Source organism: Dermacentor variabilis, unplaced genomic scaffold, assembly GCF_050947875.1.
Source record: "Dermacentor variabilis isolate Ectoservices unplaced genomic scaffold, ASM5094787v1 scaffold_31, whole genome shotgun sequence".
In the NCBI taxonomy this organism is placed as follows: Eukaryota; Metazoa; Arthropoda; class Arachnida; order Ixodida; family Ixodidae; genus Dermacentor; species Dermacentor variabilis.
The window spans coordinates 220408-226289 of record NW_027460489.1 but is presented as its reverse complement, the minus strand read 5'-3'; positions in this window follow the sequence as shown (position 1 = coordinate 226289).

The window sequence follows — 5882 nt, the reverse complement described above, 5'->3', positions numbered from 1 at the left end:
GGGCCGGACGAGTGTGACTCGTCGTTGGCGATATTCGTACAAACTCGTGCGACGATTAGAGCTCGGGGTAGGCGAGTAACGGGTTAATAAACTGCCAGGCTGCAAAAGTGCAATTGACATATGAATTCCTCACTCAAACTAAACAGTATAGTGCATCAAAAATACCTGTTTTCGTTTTATTTCTTTTTCTCTATGGAAAAGCAGCGCATGTCCCGCAAAAAGATTCATACATCGCATTCGAATACTAAACATACCAACAAAATCAAACCTTCCCAAAATAGCAATTTTAGTGCAGTCTACAGAATCACATATTGCCTACACGTATTCACAAGATACCAAAAAAGAGTCGAAGTTTCGGCCGGGAGCTGAATGAAGCATTGATTGCGATAGCGAATTATTAGACAAATGCACGAATTACCTCGGATAAACTAACGTTAACATGCGCTTACTGAACTGAACTAACAAGCATGGTTTACACTCATGCAGGAGAGCAAGAAGCTCACGCAATGACCACGGACATTACTGATCAGGACGCTGAAGTAATGAGAATTACCAGCAGTGTTGAACGAATTGACCTTCGTGCTGACTTTCGCTTCGACGCGAACTAGGCTCACGAGAACACTGCGTACTCGAAGCTATCAGCCGTCTCAGGTTGTCTAGGCTTTGAACCTATCGCAAGTTTCCCCCAAGATAGGGCGCAGGCAGCCGCGCTCCGCATTGCCATGCGCAGCCATGGCAGCAATAGAAGAGCAGAAGTACCAGAAGCGGTGAACAAATTGACCTTCGTGCTGGCTTTCGCTTCGACGCGAACTGGGCTCACGAGAAGACAGCGTAGACGAAGCTCTCAGCCGTCTGAGGTTGTCTAGGCTTTGAACCTATCGCAAATTTCCCCCAAGATTGGGTGCACGCAGCCGCGCTCTGCATTGCCATGCGCAGCCATGGCAGGAATAGAAAAGCAGAAGCATGCCAATTCGCTCACCCTCCTCCTTCCGTGGTAGTGCGCCCACATATCCCCGCTCCCCCTCATGGACGCGCGAGAAGACGGCGGATGCGAGTGAACTCAAGCCACCATCCTTGACTGCTCACCCTCGAACGCTTTCCCTTGCACCTACAGGACACGGCGCGACGCCGTGACTTTATCGCACTCAGACTTTGTACCAAATACCACGGCGACACCAACGACGACGGCGGCGGCAGCAATTCAGCTGGTGTGTCGGTATAATTGCTGTATCGCAATAAAAATGACATCTAAATAACTACATATCGCTTCCGTGAGCACAACGATAACAAGATAAAAGCGGGAGCCAAGGTTTCGACAAGTGACCTTGTCTTTTTCTAGGCGACATATGCTTTTCTCCGCACAGTGTTACCCCATATCGGGTTGTTACATTATTACATTGTGGTTTATTGTTGCATTCCATTTCAGCCGAACGTCATTACTCCGCTTTTAAAACGCCCCTCCCGGCCTGAAAAGTACTGCCACGGCCTATTTTCTTCTAAAAGTAAAGTTTTTTTTCCCTCGTAGTGCTTGTTCGTTAAGCGCTGAATGATGCATGCCTTTCATAATAACGGGAGGTACCTTCATTATTTTATATTTAAAGGCGGTGTTGGTGCGATTTCTGCAGTAACTTACTATAGCATATCTCATTTGCTGCTACCCTATTATATTTCGTAAACAACTGAAATGTCGGTCGCTGCTATTCTTGATAACTTTCGGAACAATTTGATCATTTTTTTACGTAGGACTTGGAGCTTCTTATAATGTGTTGCATTATTTCGGTTTCCCTGAAAGTGTCCAGCAGTCACAGTACTTTCGTAGTTCTTCGTGCGTCAAACAGTGTCGAGGCAACCTGCTTTATTGGCACATGTCAGCTCACAGTTTCTATGCAGGCCAAGGTGCAATCAGGAGTGAAAAAGCTTCATAGTACGGTGCTTTTATCAAATATTATTTAAATAATTCACTTTTCACCCAACATGCAATGCCTTGGGTCACTGTGAAAGGAAAAACTAAGCATGAAAATGATAAGAACGGTTTAACCGAAAAATAAGAACGAGAAGCGAGAAATCTCTCACGATTTAGTTATAGGGAACATCGACAGATGGCCACTTTTGCCGCCCTTGATCCGAGACAGTACGCGATCAGTACCCGCTGCACACATTTGCACAACTGCGTTAAGGGTATGTTGAGCTCGGCGTTGACACCCTCTGCGCTGTCGCTGCTGCGTTCCTAGAAGCTGGAAGTCTAAGCCAGGAACAGAATGCCTTAGCCGAATGCATATGGTGATTCTACAACAAACAGGATGTTAATAAGTAGAACCGGAGGAGAACTTCGCTAAGCACTGCGCCGCAGTGCAAAGTGCAAGCTAGCCATTCCATAGCGTGCGCACAACCTTAAAAATTTCCTCATTCCCTTTAAGTGAAAAACGAAGAAATATTAGGACATCATATTGTTTTATGTAAGAGCCGTCTGTGCCAGCCGAATCGATCGATTTAGCTTCAAGTGTTGTATTTACTCCACAAGAACATGAAGCCCCACCTCAGTCAAGCCTCGAGTGCGCGGACAAAGTTTGCCAAAGCTACCTTAGTGAAACTGCGGATTTGTTTCTCATAGTTGTGTTTCTCCCACCCACAGTCGATTGTCTTTAAACAACTATTTACGAAATAATATTTTCTCATCTTCATTTCCTGTACTACAACTGGGTCCCGTAAATAGGATCTGTGTTTGACGAAGCTATATCTTCCGGACATTTGGCGGAGTTCCGAGCTCCAGTTCGCGGCTGGATGAATTAAGCTTGGGTTTAGCTGGAACGAAAGAATTTGTTCAGACCAATGTAGACTCGCACCTTGCGCTTCAAGAGTACTTTGCGCGGAACAGAGAAGATGCAAGAAAAGGTTGGGAGGTTGAGCTAGTTGGTGGGGAGTCAGGTTACAAAAAAGTCAGGCATGCATAGACGGAGACAAAATGAGGGTAACAAACCACACCAATCCCGGCGTTTGTGCTTTTCGTTTTGTTCTTCGTGTGCCCATGCCCGCACGCCTAACCTTTTCTTTTAAAACAACGATATTCTTTGCAGCAGACTCAAATAAATTATTTTATCAGTTTACTTGTATTGCTGAATTTAATGATTAAGGCGGCCATATTGGGTACTCGAATGTAAATATTTTATAAGATCAATCGATTCTTTATTGAGACAAAATTAAAGCAAGCAAAGTCCAACTTTAGAGCATGTCCTACTTCAAAACATTATCTGTCAAATTTCTGAAGCTACTTATTATTCGAAACTCGCTATTCCCCGCAGCGTATATAATTGTCCGTATTGGAGGCCACTTACACATAAACAGGGTATCTGGTACTAAATATAAGAAGGCGATCACATGCGCCTGGCAACGAAACAGTCATCGTGTTTTGTACCTAAAATGCGCAACCAAGATTACGGGCAATCAATTAATTAATCATTACACTCGCACCGATGCCTCCATTTCGTGAGACGAAAGCACTCAATAATAGAGGCGACCCTTCAATAGGCCGCGAGAGCCGTGGAGATATTTGCGGCAGCGAGCGGGATGCGTTGTGCACCCAAAAAGTCCGAGGTGATCCGGGTGCACGGAGGAGGAATCTACAAGTCCCCCGGACCTATCGACCTCTATCTGGAGCGCCAGAAGATCACGGAAGGCAATAAGACTAGGATTCTGGGTTTTTGGATCCAGAGCAACCTGAAAGCCTCGCACACCCTCCAAACCCTAAGGTCTGCTACCAACCAGATCTCGCGGATTGTAAATCGAATTACAAGAAGCCGCAAGGGCATGCGAGAAGAGGACACGCTTCGCCTCGTCCAAGTCTCTGATGATCAGCAGAATAACGTATAGCATGCCGTATCACTATCACTCGATAAACAAACGCGACCAAGAAAAAGTCGATGCCATCATCAGAGGCGCGTACAAAACGGCCCTGGGTCTCCTTGTCGCCACCTCAAACCAGAAGTTAGCGGCTTTCGGGATCTACAACACCTTCGCTGAGCTGTCGGACGCGGTTATGGCTTCGCAAAAGACCAGACTACAGAAGATGGCGTTGGGCACAGCCATCATCCACCAGACCGCAACCGCAACGGAGCTCCGTGCCCTCGATGGGCAACGGTCACTCTCGCCTGAGGTCAGAGGCAAGATCAAGGCGACCCGATACCCAAGCACATAATCCATGAACTCCATGAAGGACGACGCAAGGCTCGCGTCGACAGACAGCGCCGACAATTCAATAGTGACCCGTACGTAACGTACGTGGACGTGGCGGCGTACCCTGTAGGGGGCCTCTTCGCTGTAGCCGCCGTGAACGGGAGAGACAACTCCTTGACCCTCGCAGCATCCTTGATCCTCGCAGCCTCCGCAGAGACCCCAGCTGCGGCTGAGACCATAGCCGCGGCGCTGGTAATAAAGCAAGAAGACAGGGTAGGCAGGGAAGTCCATGTCGTTACCGACAAGCAACAGGGCTGCCGTAACTTTTCCAACGGGCGAACACCGCTGCTGGCGGCTCAGATTCGAGGCCCGAGGCTGCAAGAATACCATCAAATTACGTGGACGCCGGGCCACGTGGGTCTGGAGGGGAACGAAAGGGCGAACGCCCTAGCACGAGAGCTAATCAACCAAGCGGGGCAAGACGAATCATCTCATCAATCCCCACCCTTTTACTTCATGCCCCTGCCATCCAATTACTGTGAGCGACTCGAGATCCAGCGACTCAGCCACGGGATTTATCCTCCGCCTCACAGAAAGCTCAACACTGAAGATGCCGTAGTTCTCCGACTTATTCAGACCAACACATTTCCAAACCTACACAGATGCAGTAAAATGTTCCCACATACATATCGCGGCATCTGGCCCTGGTGCGGCAACACACGCCCTACACTCTTTCACATCTCGTGGGGGTGCGGGGGCAAATCTCAACACTCAAAGACGCCTAGCACGTCATTTGAGCGGTGGGAGGTACAGCTGACCAGCGATACCCTGGCAGGAAAAGAAGCTCTCATCCAGAAAGTACGTCGAGCAGCCATGGCCAGTGGAGTCCTGGAATAAGGACACCATCCACTCGACCTCAAGTGCAACCACCTCGATGGTTCGAATAAATGTTTCTCTCTCTCTCTCTCTCTCTCTTTGTTTCTTGGCTTCCTTTGATATCAGCACTCCCTATGTATCATGCGCCGAAGGAATATTCAGCATTTTATTCAAGAGCTTTATCATTCTCCTCGTGGCAAAATGCTTTGGCATACACCCATCCCAGGAAGATGTGCCATTTTTCTTATTAACGCTCCTTTGACGGAGAGAGAGAGAGCGCATAAACATTTTTATTAGGTAAATGCAGCTTTGGAGAGGCGTCTTCATTCCAGAATGCCTTGAGCTCGGGCCGCGTCCTGGGCCCTCGCAATCAGCCGTTGCTGATCCTCGAGGTCCGAGCTGGCCAAGGCTCTCTCCCAAAGCTCGTTAGTGGGGTAAGGGTTCGGAGGATTTAATGGTGCCGCTCTGCAACCCCCTACTATGTGCCTGAGGGACCCGGGCTCTGCGCAGAAGCGGCATTGCGGAGCGAATTTTGTAGGGTGTATGAGGTGATTTCTGGTTGGATGGGGGAATGTATTAACCTGTAGAGCTCGGAGGAATCGCTCCTGCTCTCTCGGTAGTGACTTGTGGAGGGTGCATATGATCTGCGGGTTAGCTTGTAGTGTTGTGTGATGTCTTGGTGAGAGATTAGAGGGTGCATGCGCTCAGGTTCAGATTCCTCGGCGTCGGCTCGGTGGGTCAGATCTCGAGCCACGTGGTTGGCGACCTCGTTGCCAGGAATGCCTTGATGAGCTAGCGCCCAGATGATCATGATTGATCTCGTTGGCGGCTTCTGA